General features: G+C 46.2%; 1 long non-coding RNA gene across 2 annotated transcripts in view; it reads right to left on the minus strand.

The window, feature by feature from the left end:
* The window catches only part of LOC125702107 (uncharacterized), a 47,024-nt gene that overhangs the window by 19,320 nt on the left and 13,757 nt on the right, over positions 1–13,947 (minus strand). The window lies entirely within an intron of this gene.

Below are 13,947 nucleotides of genomic sequence, written 5' to 3' on the forward strand. Positions count from 1 at the left end.
ACCACTGCTCCTTGGAGGCATCTGACTGCGCCATGTCCTGAGCACAAAATATTGCTCCTGCCCAGCAAGCAAGCCAGGGTAACATGCATTTAAAGAAGAAAGGGGAGAAGGCTCTAATGACTTCTTGTTTTTTACAGTTCCCCCAGTTAGCAAACATCCCATAAGGACAGAGAGGGAGAAAGAAACAAAACACCATGCACTGCCACAGCCCTGTCCAGTGCAAGCACTTCCATTTCCCCTGGCTCTGGGCATTCCATCACACCATGCATCCTGGCCATACTGTCACAGTGGGACTGGAGTCTTCCATGCCTGCAGTATTCCCACTGGGTCCTGGCACTGTGGCTCATTCAATGCGGGCAGGAGAATAAAAACTGCAAACTTCATTAATGGCAGCTCCCCATCCTGGCTCAATGTGCCAAAGAGGCAGTGCCAGACGTGACACTAGGCTGCAGGACACGGCTTGGGTTCTGCTCCCCTGCTTTATTCCCTCTGCTGTTCCCTTGCCATGCCAGCAGCTCACACTGCTCAGATCAGTCATGGAAAATAGCAGCAGCCTTCTTGTGTTTTATTTCCCCCTTCCTGGTTTGCACTGTCAGGTGCCTGCCTGTCTTTTCTGGTTTGGATCTCTTTAAGAGGTTTTATGACTGGACAAAAAAAAGAAAAAAGAAAAAAGAAAAAGAATCTGATCCAGCTTTCAGATCTGATAGCATCTTTAATAGTTTTTGCTACTGGGAGAAACCATGTGCCTTAAGCAGAGCAGCACCACGTGGCTTTTCCTGACACTCTCCCAGCCCTCCTAGAAAGGAAAAGCAAGCAGGAGTCCAGCAGGAAATGCATAGCAAAGCAAAACAGGACGGCCAGGAGGTCTGGGAGAGATGCACATACCTCACAACAGCAGTGTGGGCATAGAGACGGGGCCCAGTGGTCCCCATGTTTATTCCTGCATTTCCAGAGGAATCAAGGCTTTAAGTTCCCAGTAACTCTGGAAGTGAGAGGTCACCTTCTTCCAAACCTGAGCAACTCGGGACACTCTCAAATTGATGCAGATTCCATGCAAACAGGAGGCTGGGAGAGGAGACAGCCTCACAGCTTGCCTGCCTCTGCCTGCACACCCAAAGGCTCTTAGCTCAGAGGGTGTAAAAAGAAAGAAGAGCAGAGCATTGGCTGCATGGGAGCAAAAGGAGTTCATAGCAGAGTGAGGTCCCAGGTTTGTGCAAGCCATCTGATCCTGGGGGAATGAACCCTGCCCAGCTGGGGCCTTGCTCCTCCCGTTAATCAGCAATTAAGGCAGCAGAGGAGACTTAATGGAGCTGTATATTAGCTTATCTCAAATGGCAGATCAAGGAGGAGAGCACTTTAAGCATGGAGCTGGTTTATCTCTCAGGGAGAAGCAGAGCATTTCTTTCTCTCTGTCCCCTGCCCCTGTGATTTATACTGACCTGGCATTTGCATTTACACCACTACGCCAGGCTCTGACAAGAACCTCATTAAATCTTGCAATAAATCAGTTCCTCTGACAAGTATCCTTTTGCTGCCTTTGGAAATGATGAGTGTACACATTTGGGGACTTATGCCCATGCTTGTTCACAAACGTACACACAGAGATGCACACACACATGCATATGAAGACACACATATATATTTTTTAAATCTTGACATCCTGAAAGGCTTTCCAGGGATGAAATATTACACTCATCAGCAGGCAAAAACAAAACAACAACACCACAACACCCACAAGAGTTATAGAGAAAGAGAGACTCAGGGTGAACTGAGCTGGATGGGTCCCTGCCAGAGGGTCCCTGGGATCCCCTGCAGATCCAGCACTTCTGGAGGTGGGGGGCAATGGCACCCACTGTGCTCAGGTGGCTGCGAGCTGGGATGGGCAGAAACCAGATGGCACTGGGACATTTGTATTTGTAAGGAAGGCTAGAACTGAGCCTTTTGGAGATCGCATTCAGAAAGTACACGTATGTTAAAATGAGAAAGAAAAGCCAGTTAAAAATCGGTCAAAGTATAAAATTAAAAGAAAATAAGCAGAGTGGAAGCAGCAGCCTCAGCCCTCACAGGAGAATAACTCTGCTCTCAAATCCTTGCAGACAGGATTTGAAAGGCCAGGAGTGAAAGGGCCTGATTATTACGGATAAAAGAACAGAAGCACACAGACACAAATTCCTCACTGCTTACGGAGCTGTGGCATGACACTGAAGTCTTCCTCAGGCTCACACAGGCACACGAGGGCCCTCACTCCGCTCTCAAGAAGTGAACATTAACTTTGTATACCAAGCCTTCTGGTCTTGGAGGACATGGGCTGTGCACATAGGAGCTAACCAGAGGGAACGGGGGCAAGGAACCTCCTGCAGGACGCAGGACATGGGTGGATCAGCTCCCACATGCAACGTCTCCTTGCTTTCCAATCACAAGGTGTCTCCTGACTAAATGAAAAGGTCATTTCCCATTCTTGCTGTAATAACGCGATCTGAAAATAAACTCTTGCCTTAAAAAAAAACCATCTCCGTTGGCTTTCAGAAAACAGAGAGAGTGAAATAAAAGGAAAAAAAAAAATAAAACAAAACACCCAACAACGGGAGAGGTAGAAAAGAAAAAAGAAAGAAAAAGTAAAGTCATACGTTGTGCTGTTCTTCTCGCCAACGTCCACAAATCCTCATCCAAATAACCTCTCATTTACATGCATGTTTATTTAGCTTTCATGGCCGTCTGGAAATCAGAACTTTTTTCCCCTCTTCTTGTCTAAGATAAAGATGAGGAGAAGTGGGGAAACGGAGGCTCTATTTGTCAGACCATTGCCACGAGTGGCTGCCTGGCCGAACACCCAGCACATGTGCTGGGGGCCATGGCCTGGGTTGAAAAGGACCATTATGAGCATCCAGTTTCAACCTCCCTGCAATGTGCAGGTCACCAAGCACCAGCCCAGGCTGCCCAGAGCCACGTCCAGCCTGGCCTTGAATGCCTCCAGGGATGGGGCATCCACAACCATGGGCAGAGAACGTGTTTTAAAAGTGATCTTTTTTAAAAGTGATCTGATAGAAAGCAAAATAAACAAAAAGGTTAATTCCTGAGAAAGAGCTCCTTCCAAACCCATCCTACCATCAGTATAAATGTTTCTGAGCTTTTTAACCCGGTCTTTGTGGAAGGTGACCTTTCCCCTGAAAATCTCTAGGTTGGTTTAATCAGATTTTCTTAAATAAGTTATTTTGTCATTATTAATTAGGTTGCTAAATATCTCAGGGAGGAATTGGAACTCGACCATAAGTTAACACAAGGTTTGGAAGCATTCTTTGCTCTAAAGATGCACATGAAACTCACGCTTCTTGACAGAAAAGGATTCAGGTAATATTTAAAAGGATTTGTGTTCTTTGAGGACCCAGAAAGCCTATAGCAGAAAATATCATCTGCTTTTGAGACTAAGAAAACCTTCACTGCAGTATGAAATGGAGTAGACATAATTAAATACCAAATAGCCAACTGATGTTGTTTGCTAGTCATTAAATCACAACGCAAGTGGCTCTCATCATGCAAACACTCACACATGCTAAACTTGGGCCGTGGGAGGACCCTGAAGTGGAAGTAGCTGAAATAAGCCCATGCACAGGTAAACCCACACAGCTTTCACATTTCTTCATTCTGACCACCTAACAAACTCAAGCTGGAGAATAAAGACATGACCCATTCTCTGGGCCAGCAAAGGTGGGCACTGCTTTATCCTTCAACACTGAGCTAGGCATAAAGAGGACATTCTTACCATACTTAACTGAAATAGATAATTTCTGAATGCTTTGAGAATCCCTTTCCATCAATGTTTTTAAGCTCCTTCTGGCAGTGGCCAAGAAGTCAAGTTAAGGAGTACTTTGCTTATTACTACATACTTCTTTACAGATTTTATTTTGCATCGATGGCTAGAGCTGTATAATTTCCCTGATGCGGGCGAAGACCTACTAATATAAAAACACTTATATTCATACAGCTTATTCCTGTATGAGAAAAGGGAACAAGCTTAGATGGTATAAGGCACCCTTATGCTGTCCACACTACAGGATATGCTGCTGTAACTGTATGGGTAAAATATCACAACCGCAGCCAACATAATTACACCGGTACAAAAGATACTGTGTGTAGACCAGAGCTACACATGCCACTTCCTAATACTTTCATTTGCCACTTTTGGCCACTCTTGTACCTGAATTAAATCCCTTCTTTCAGTTAGGTCCTCCTTCCATCCCAAGCAGCAGGAAAACAAGTGGCCAATTTACTGGGTCAACAGATACTGCTGACACAGGCAGGGCCAGGACAGTCCCTGCGTCAGAGGAAGGTGTCTCCTTGTTTTGCCGCTCATCATAAAACCATAGAATCATTAGGGCTGGAAAAGACCGCTAAGGACATCAAGTCCAGCCATTAACCCATCACCACCATGCCCACTAAACCACATCTAGCCTTCTCTTGAACACCTCCAGGGATGGTGACTGCACCACTCCCCTGGGCAGCACGTTCCAATGCCTCATCGCTCCTTCAGAGAATAAATTTTTCAACCTGAACCTCCCCTGCTGCAGCGTGGAGCCATTCCCACTCATCCTACTGCTGTTACTCAGGAACAGAGGCTGAGCCCACCTCGCCACAACCTCCTTTCAGGTGGTTGTAGGGAGCAATGAGCCATCCCTTGAACCTCCTGTTCTGCAGACTGAACCATCCCAGCTCCCTCAGCTGCTTCCCATAAGACTTGTGCTTCAGACCCTTACAGCTTCACTGCCCATCTCTGGACATATACTGTATAAAAAGCAAGGGCTGCCCTAGTAGCCAAAATAGCTTCTCAGCCTTGTGCCGATGGGACAAGCGTTCAAGATCGCAGAGTAGCACAGGGAAGATCTTCAGCTCCTCAGGGCTTCCTTGCCTGCTTTGGAGCTGACCAGAAGTTCTTGGGATGCCTGTCCCCGTGTGTTGGTTCTGTCTCTTCAAAATGGAGACTGTAGTTAAGTGAGTTGCTTGGATTTGAGCCAAATGGGCTGGAATACACTGAGCTCATCTCATCGCGGAAGTTAAGTAGCCTCAGGCCCCTACAGTGCTGGGATGAAAGGCCAGGCCAAGCCAAGGGGTCGTGGTGGAACATTAAACCAAATAAATCAAACCAGCTGGGAGACTCCATTTGCTCTCAGTGTTACTTTTGAGCTGACGGATGGGAAGGAGAAAAGAAAGGAGAAGTTCATGCGCTCGCACCCGGGGAATGACAGCTGCTCTCCCATCAGATGGGGGAGAGCTCAGAGATCAACTGCTGCAATCCATCAGGGTGGAGACGGCTGGAAAAGCATCCTGTGGGCTGTGGGGTGGAAACAGAAGGGTCTGGGGTAGCACAGTCCTTCTGCAGGCTGCACTTATCCCCGTGGAGAATTCCCCATCATATGCATGAAGTATGCTTGTGTATGCCACAAAGCCCCCATCCGCTCCTGGAAGATAGCTGAGTGGAACTGGGTTATAATTTCAGTAGGATGGAATATGGAATATGATACATTTATGAATAATAGCTTTAAAAGAGCAAAATCCTAGAAAAACAAGCTGTTTGGAAACAGTTCTGAAGAAGCAGGCGATGCTTTCATTGGGAGGGGCAGATACAGTTTGCATCACAAAAAATAATCCTGAAAGGACTGTAAGTGGAACTGAACCATGACAGCTGGTAGAGCAGTAACAGCAGGCAATGTTGAGATAGCTCCTTTTCCCAGTCCCAGTTTGTCTTGTTATTTGTCTAGGAGCTGCTGAAATTGTTCTTTGAAGATGTGCCTTCAGAATAGCTTATTATTATTCAATTTGAATGAGATAAAGCCATTAACGCCATAGAAGTCTCATTAGGTCAGTGACACCAATGCCTCTGGAAGACCCTGGATTCAAGACATCTGGTTGCATTTTGTCCTTAGTCCTCTGGCAGCAATAACGTGATGCTGGGAGATACCTGTGGTGAGAGGTGTTCCATACTGTGATAACTGTTTAGATTCAGCAGATTCTCCACCTCAGAGCTGTGGCCATGTTAACCAAAGAAGGAAACCTAAGGGCTGACCTAAGAGATCTTTATGCATCATAGAACCATTCCTGTGTGACTTTTTTGTTTGTTTTGCTTTCTAATGAAGCTCTTCTCCCTACTTCTTTCACTATCTCCTTAATTTTGTTTAGTCCATTTTTGGAATGTATTATCACTACAGGTGTGAAAGAGAATCACCACCATCATTTGTTGCACGCACTGCACAGAGTTCTTCCAAATGGTACAAAGGATGTGAACAAAATGACTTTCTGTGTTAACGCGTGCTTCAAACATTAAGTTAGGTCCACCAGGAAAAAGCGTGCCTCATTCAAATGGAGGGATAGACACGAAACAGAAACCCCAATCCGGAATTTGGTAAACCATCCAGGCATTGGATTTGTAAATTATTTCAATTGTTGTGTTAAATGGCTAATTGTTTGATCACAAATAGAAGAGAAAAATACAAACACGGCATTTGCTTTGCCTGCTGAAAGGGTCTCGAGCCCTGGGCAATGAGGCTTGGACTCCCCAAGTGTGGCATTAACAGTGTGTTTGGGTTACACTCTTAAGACAAATCATAGCAGGGACTTGTCTCAGCTTCCCTCTGCCCCCACAGTGCAGACAGCCTCTGCACTTGAGAGTATTTTGGTCTCCAGTTCTGTTATTCTATCACTTCTTATTATTAGAAGTTTTTCTCATATCCCGATTGGTAGGAAACGTCATCATCGATTGCCAAGAATAACCTAATATTGTTTAAAAACATTATTGCTGGGGCTGACCCAGGGCATGTCGTGCTGTGAGCGGAGTAGACTTGGAATCACAAACTCCTTTCAGCTTATGGAAGCAACAAGGGCCGATGTGTTCCGTGCACTTTCTGAGGGCGAGCTGGAGAAGGAGGTTGCACTCGATTCACATTGGCACTTCCCGCAGGCAGCAGTGCCTTGCGATAGCTGCAAATGCAGATGTTCCCCTTTCTCTAGGTGAGAACAGAAAGGGAAAAGAGAAAACCCAAACCCTGGGGCCATGGAGGTGTTCACACCACTTCTCCGCCCTGTGCGCCTCTGCCTCCATCATGAATGGCTCTCGTGGGGGGCTGGCAAACTTCTCAAGGAAAACAAAAGCATCTCACAACGTTTGCGTTTAACTCAAACCACATCTCCAGGGATTTTGAGAAGGACTGAATCCTATCAGAGAAGTTTTGCCATTCCATTTCCCCCAGTTACCAGTCTCCAGTTACTCCCTGCCTTTTGCACAGCTTTGGACTAGCCAGGTGCTTTCTAGGAGAGGAAAATCAGAGCTGTTACCGCCATTCAGTCCCAACACTTCCACGGTCTGCTTGGGATGAGGACATCTGATGAATCCCCACAACTCAGCCCCTTCACGGTGGTTTTGCACTGTGACCAGAGATGACACAGATGTAACTGCCTGCATTTTGCATGGAGGAATGGAGGTGCAGTGCTGTGCCCGAGCACACGGTAAATCAGTGGCAAAGCCAGAAGCCTTAAGAACGAGCCTTGTATTCAAAGCAAAATACCCTCCTTCTGCCAAGCCAAGAAAGAGTGAAAGGAGAGGGCAGCAGATCATTTCATTCATTGGAGAAGGGAGTACAACCACATCCACAGGCTGAGGCGAGGTTCCTCCCTGCAAACTCTGTTGTTTGCCCTTCCATGGGCTGTTCAGCACAACACTGCTCTCAGCTCCTTATTCACATACCTTCCATCCTTCCCTTGTCCCATTATAGCTGTCTGAAACATTACACATAAACAAACTACCATAAGACTATTTATTTCAGAGTTTCCAGTAATCCCTTTTTTTTTTTCCCCTCCTTTGTATCTGTGGTCCAGTTTTAAAGAATCCAACATGCGTTTGGAAAGTGAATATTCTGTGATTCATCCATGATTGTTTCATAGCAGATTAATGTGCTGCTATAGCAAGAAGACATAAGTAATTAGGTGCTTGTTGATTTATTTGTTGCTGTTAGTATTTGTTCACAATTCAGCCTTTTTTCTTCTAACGTCTGTGAATTGCTCATAACCTACTCTGCTTTTGTTACAGAGATCATTATTTAATATATGTTTGACTGAGCCTGGAAGCAACATCTCCAGTTTGCTGGGCTCGGTGCAATGTGATCATTCCTGCTCTCAGCGTGTGGCAATTGCCTGATTCACAGTGTGCTCCTTTTGCTTCTGGTTTCGATGGTTAATGCTCCTGGGGTCAAAATTCTGTGATTGCTGTAATGTGTTTTTAAAAATGCGTTTATGGTCCTCACAAAAAAATACAAACAAAGTGCAAGAAGAAAATAAGAGCTAAGAGGGGAAGGAAAAGGAAAAGAAGATAGTATGGTTACTTTGCCATATCACCCTTTCTCTATTTCAGCTTGCCTTTTAGGTTCAACCTTCTCCACAACTCTGAATTTATCCCCTCACAGTGGATTTCCCAGCCCTGCTGGCTGTCTGGTTGTTTTCTAACTCCTGCATCTGAATTAACTGTGGGCTTTACAGGGGTGTCTGAATAGCAGGCATTCTCAGGGCCTTTTTCTACTCCATCCTTCAGCAGTCTGTTAGCTGAGGTTGCCAACGTCACTCTACAACGCTTTTATTAAGTTCTTGCTTTTTGCAAACTTTAAGGTCCATCAGAAAGAAACAAACTGGTACACGTGTAGCTCATGAACAGAAATTCTCTGAGTTTCCTGCTTTCTCAGAGCAGGACCCTGGACCATCTCCAGGGACTGATCACCAAAGCTGTTCCTGCAGAAGACACGTTTACTGTCTGAAGGAGAGGACGCAGCCACATCACTCCTCAGTCCCTCTGCCAACCGCTCCGTGGCCAAACGATGCTATGGAAAATGAGCCCCTTGCCAACCCTAAAGGGAAGCTGCATTGCTTCTTGACAGGAGGATGGAAAGAGCCATGCAGCTGGCACAGGATTCATGCTTCTGATACTGATAGAACAACTTCTTGCCTTGGTAGTGTCTGTGCTAATGTTATTGGTCAGAATGCCTTGCCCAAGTCCTTCCACTTGATGCTGAACAAGCCAACATCAGACGCTTCTCACCAAACCCATGCCCTGGTGCAAAGCAATCCGTGCTCTTTCTAGCAGCTGGAAGAGCAGTGAGGAAAGTTCCCAGCTGAACCCAACATTACTCAAGAGAAAAGAGAGACTGTAAAGCAAACTGGAAGAAAACGGAGCTGTGAGTATGAACATACACAGCTCTGTGCCCCTGCAGGATTAACAAAGGCTGGAGCTGAGGACCAAGGACCAGTTGCCTGCATGCTGCTGTCATTCTGATAACATCTCTCAGAACTCCTATCTTTGAAGACTAATTTTAATTGACTTTGTTGTAAGTTTGGATTATTACAGGTTATTTCTTGCATTCCATAGTTTGGCTCCAGCAACAAGGTTAATATTCTATCGTATTATCAATTCAGACTGCTCAGTGACAAATGCTGGGCCATTCGTACGCTTAATCTTTTCCAGTGTCTGGAAAAAGTTTGACTTTCCTTGTGTTCAGCACAGTAACCTCAGTGTTCTGCGGTGTGTTTTTCTCTGGTGATGTACTGAGTGAAAGTGAAGCTCCCCAGCCATGCTGCTCCCCATGGAGGGGGACATGAGCTGAGAACCACAGATCTGAGACCTCTGGGTCCCAGGCACGTTGGAGCTGGGGAAGGAGAGAAGGCACTGCTATGTGCCCAATTGAATGCAACAGTCCTTCACGCTACTAAAAATGCTTCCAAGTATTTAACCTTCATCAACAACTGCTGCCATTAAATCCAGCAGTGTAAGTATGCCCAATTTATGAACCATCAGTGCAAAGGAAATTGAAGCCAATATTTGAATAGGACGGAACAGTCATCAGACAGATTCTCAAAGAGATAAAAGGAGAAGTGACTCCTATCAATCCACTGCTTCCAGAGCACTACAGTGCACTCTTGACCTGGCACAGGAATGTATCCTGAAGGGGAACAGCAATCGGTGCAGTGAAATTGGAGGTCACAACTGGGAGGTGCTCATTTTGCTCAATCTCATTCAACCCACTTTAGAAAGCAACAAAACATTACAAATAGCGTTTTTATTTCATACCAAAAGACCGGCAGCTATGAAGCTGAGAAGCCCTGTGGCTGCATTACCAACCCAAGAAAAAGCCACTCTGATCAGATAAGGGATTAACACAACCTGAGCTCCTGGGTGAGCTCGAGGCAGCCAACAGTTGGATGTGATGATCTCGGAGGTATTTTCCAACATTAATGATTGGATATTATAAAAATAAGCCCATTTCCCTTCTGATTTCTCACTCAAAGCCTGAGGCTGCTCACTGGCAGCCCACAGCTGGGGGGGCTCTGAGTTGAAGCTGTTGTTCATGTCTCAGTCCCCCTATGGCAGGGGTCAAGCAGTGTGCCCGTCCACCCACCACCCCACTGCCACCTCCTGTGCATCCCTCACCAGGCAGCGACCTGGTGGCTTCCTGGCTGTGTTCCCTGCCACTGACCACACAGCAGCTGGCAGAGGAGGACAGCTTTGAACAGCTCCTGTCATCAGGCCACAAGCAAGGTGGTTGTTACGCAGGACGTAAACCTCAAACCAAAGGAATTACACAGCAGTGACAGTGAAGTGCCCCTCTTTACTGATTAGGAGCAAACAAGCAACTAGATGCCAACATCTAGAGTGATTTTTATCCTTGTTTTAACATCCAAGCTATGGCAAAACATCTTTACTTAAAAGCTGGGATTCGTTAAGGAAAAGTTAGGTCCAAAAGCAGGACTCAAAGCAATGGAAAGCCCTACCCTGGAAATGCGCCCAGAGGTGACAGTCCACTTCTGTTCAGTGACTTGGGAAAACCAAATAACACAGCTGCAGCTACAGCTTGGTTGAAACCATTCTTCCGTGATATCTTTACAATTGCTCGTCCACCCAGCCTGGACTGCAGCGAAGGGAACAAGGTGCTCAGTGTGCACACAAAGTGCTGGAGCAGGATGGGGAGGTCCATGCCTGCACTGACCATCCCGAGCTGTGCCTCAGCCCATTGCAAGGCTGGGCTGACTCATTGCATACCATGAGCTGACCCATGGTACGGCGCTTGCTTGAGTTGGCTTGACAGAGGAAACCACAGTGCCTGCCCTACCCAACACGCCTACCTACAAGAGAGGCAGGAAAACTCAGCAACATCCTTCTTCCCACATGTACTCCCCAGATCCTACCTGGATATTTATTAGTGGCTTATGTATCAGCACGATCTCCTGGCCAAGCATCAGCTGGTTGCTTCCACTTTGTAGTTCCCTATTCCCTCACTTCAAAACAGTCCCAAATCCAGGCTAACAGTACAGCTTCCTCCTCAGGGAGCTCAGAAATTAGATGGCAGCATGGGGCACAGCAAAGATGCCTGGGGGCAATTGCACATCCAAACTCAACCCCACACCAAAAGGTTCTGGTGACTATAGAATGACAGATCCAAACCCAAGCACACAAAGATATGAAAACCATTTTTCCCCAGGTGAGAGGAGATGGGCAACAGCTTTCAAGAGCAACTCAGAGAAGGTAGGTACTGAGGACAGAGTCCCACAGTGTGCACCTTCCATTTTGGCAACAGCAGTGTGGAACTCTAACAGGAGAATTGTGTCTGTCTTTGACCAGGCCATGCCAGCAGTTAAACAGTACCAAGGTTTACCAATAAAGTAAAATAAATAAATAAAAGAATGAGACCAACATAACTAATCTTCCCATAATAGATCTTGTTTGACCCCAAACACATTACTCTTTCCCCTACTGAGGTATCCTTATCAACATTTGGGAGGAGGACAGACCCCCATCTGCCTTCCCCTCCTAGTTCTAGGGCACCCGACCTCTCTGCTGAACTGCTGTGTTTGCACGTTGTGCTTCTTTGATCCCAAAGTCCATGGCTGCCCAAATATGCACTTCCACAGGGAGGAACGGCATTCCCTGTCCAAGTCAGCCCGGTGGGAAAACAAACAGTGAAAGGAGCAAAACAAACCTACAGCATCAAAAACATCAATCACCAAAGGTGTCAACTGCAGAGGCATTTGTACTCACGCCTTCAAAGCCAAGCAATTGTTGTCCATCCAGCTAAGCTAGAACGGTTATTTGTTTTACTATATTATTTAAGGAGATGGAGTTGTGAGACAGGGCTGCTGTGACGTAAGTTTCTCTTTTAAACATCTCGAGAATCCCACAACTCAGCTACTAAATATTTACAGAAGATAAGAAAACAGACTCAGAATCTGCAGGCTCTACTGGTGGGGGCGGTGGGGCTGGTTAGCATTTCTGTGTCAAGGCACAAGAAGCTCACAGGTGCATGTGTAAGCACTGGAAAAATCAGAGATGGGTCCCCTCAGTATTTTAACTGCACAGAGAAATGCTCACATTTCTCCACCTGAGAACACAACAAAAAGCACAACCCTATCTCTCTGCTCCATTCCCTGTCGCTCTCAGGCCAGGCTCAATATTCTAAAGAGGTACTGATGATTCTTAGGGGTAGAAACTGAAAATAAGAGCATGGGAATACACATCTTGGGATGCAGGGGGTGATCAGAGAGCTGCTAGAGGCCACTACGTGCCCGGGGCCATCAAGAACCCCATTCGTTTGGATAGGGAGAAGGAAGGACGACTGCCTTTCACTAAGGTTACAGCTGAGAAAGTAAAAATTATTTCTTTGGGAAAGTCTGGGTCTTCATTTAGGAGGAGCAATTGAAAATGCAGTAGTCTCCAGCAATTCAGCTCATACCTCCTCCTGTTGGGATTTCCTCACCCACACTGTGAGTGTAGCATTAAGGCAGGAAGAGCATTACCAGCACTTTGTTCTACCCGTGCTGTTACTTAGGGTACGACTGCTAAATCTGTTGCTGTGCAGTCCCATTGCAGCAGATGGAAGGCTTGCAGAAGCACAGCTCCCAGTTGCACCCAGTCCATGCTGCTGGAGTCCCCAGGGCACAGCAAGGAGCACGAGGAGCTCCCACCTGCTGCTCCTGAGCAAGGGCTGTGTTCTCTCCCTCCCCCCAGCCCCAGCAGTGCCCACACCAACCACGCTCCGAGATCACCCTCAAGGGAGAGGCGAGGAAGGAAGGGACATTGTTTGTTTCTCTTACATCTCCATCCTGCACTAGAAATTTTAAATTGGTTTATATGAGTTGCAGGCTAAGCAAAACATTTTAACTTGTCAATCAACCCATGTTTGTTGACCTAAGATTGGCAGATTTGGGAGACAGTTATTAGGGGGGAAAAAAAAATTAGCATAGTGGAAAAATCCTTTCTTGGGCTTTGTTTCTGCTATATCATCTTGGCATCAACTCAGTCTTTTTTTCCCCCTCTTACTCAGTGAAATAATACTGTAAAAATAAACACACACAATCAATTCATCTCCTTAAAGAGACACGTGTGTGTTTAATAATGTTTAACTTGTTTACTGCAAGGAACTCACAACTCCTCACTTTATTTCGCTGATTAAACCCTTCTTCGGAGCCATTGAAAGTTAAGGAGGTTTGACATCTGCATGCTGCTGTGCCTTGAGCATACACCAGAATAAAATCTTTTCTCCTCTGGGGCAAGGGGAGCAGGCAGCTGCTGATGGGGAGCTCTTTGCAATGGCTTTGTGTAAAGCTGCCCTTCCAACTTCGCCCCAGGGAGTGCTGCTATTCCCCCATATGAAACTTCTCTGGTCCTCCATTTTTTGAAGCAAAAGGATGAGGCAGAACCCACAAAGCTGTATAAAACCCAGCTAAATAAGAGCACTGCATTCCCAGCAGCCTTTTCCTCCCTAGAAATGAATTTAAGTCACAGTTTATTCAAACCCAGGGCCACCAGCAGAGCTGTTTAGAGCAGCGTGGTTCTCTTGAAGGCTTGTATCAGCTGAAGATCCCCCTCTCTCAACTCTTCATTTCCAAATATTATTTCTGCTTCTGGCAGGCAGTAAACTTGCA

Source organism: Lagopus muta, chromosome 18, assembly GCF_023343835.1.
Source record: "Lagopus muta isolate bLagMut1 chromosome 18, bLagMut1 primary, whole genome shotgun sequence".
Lineage (NCBI taxonomy): Eukaryota > Metazoa > Chordata > Aves > Galliformes > Phasianidae > Lagopus > Lagopus muta.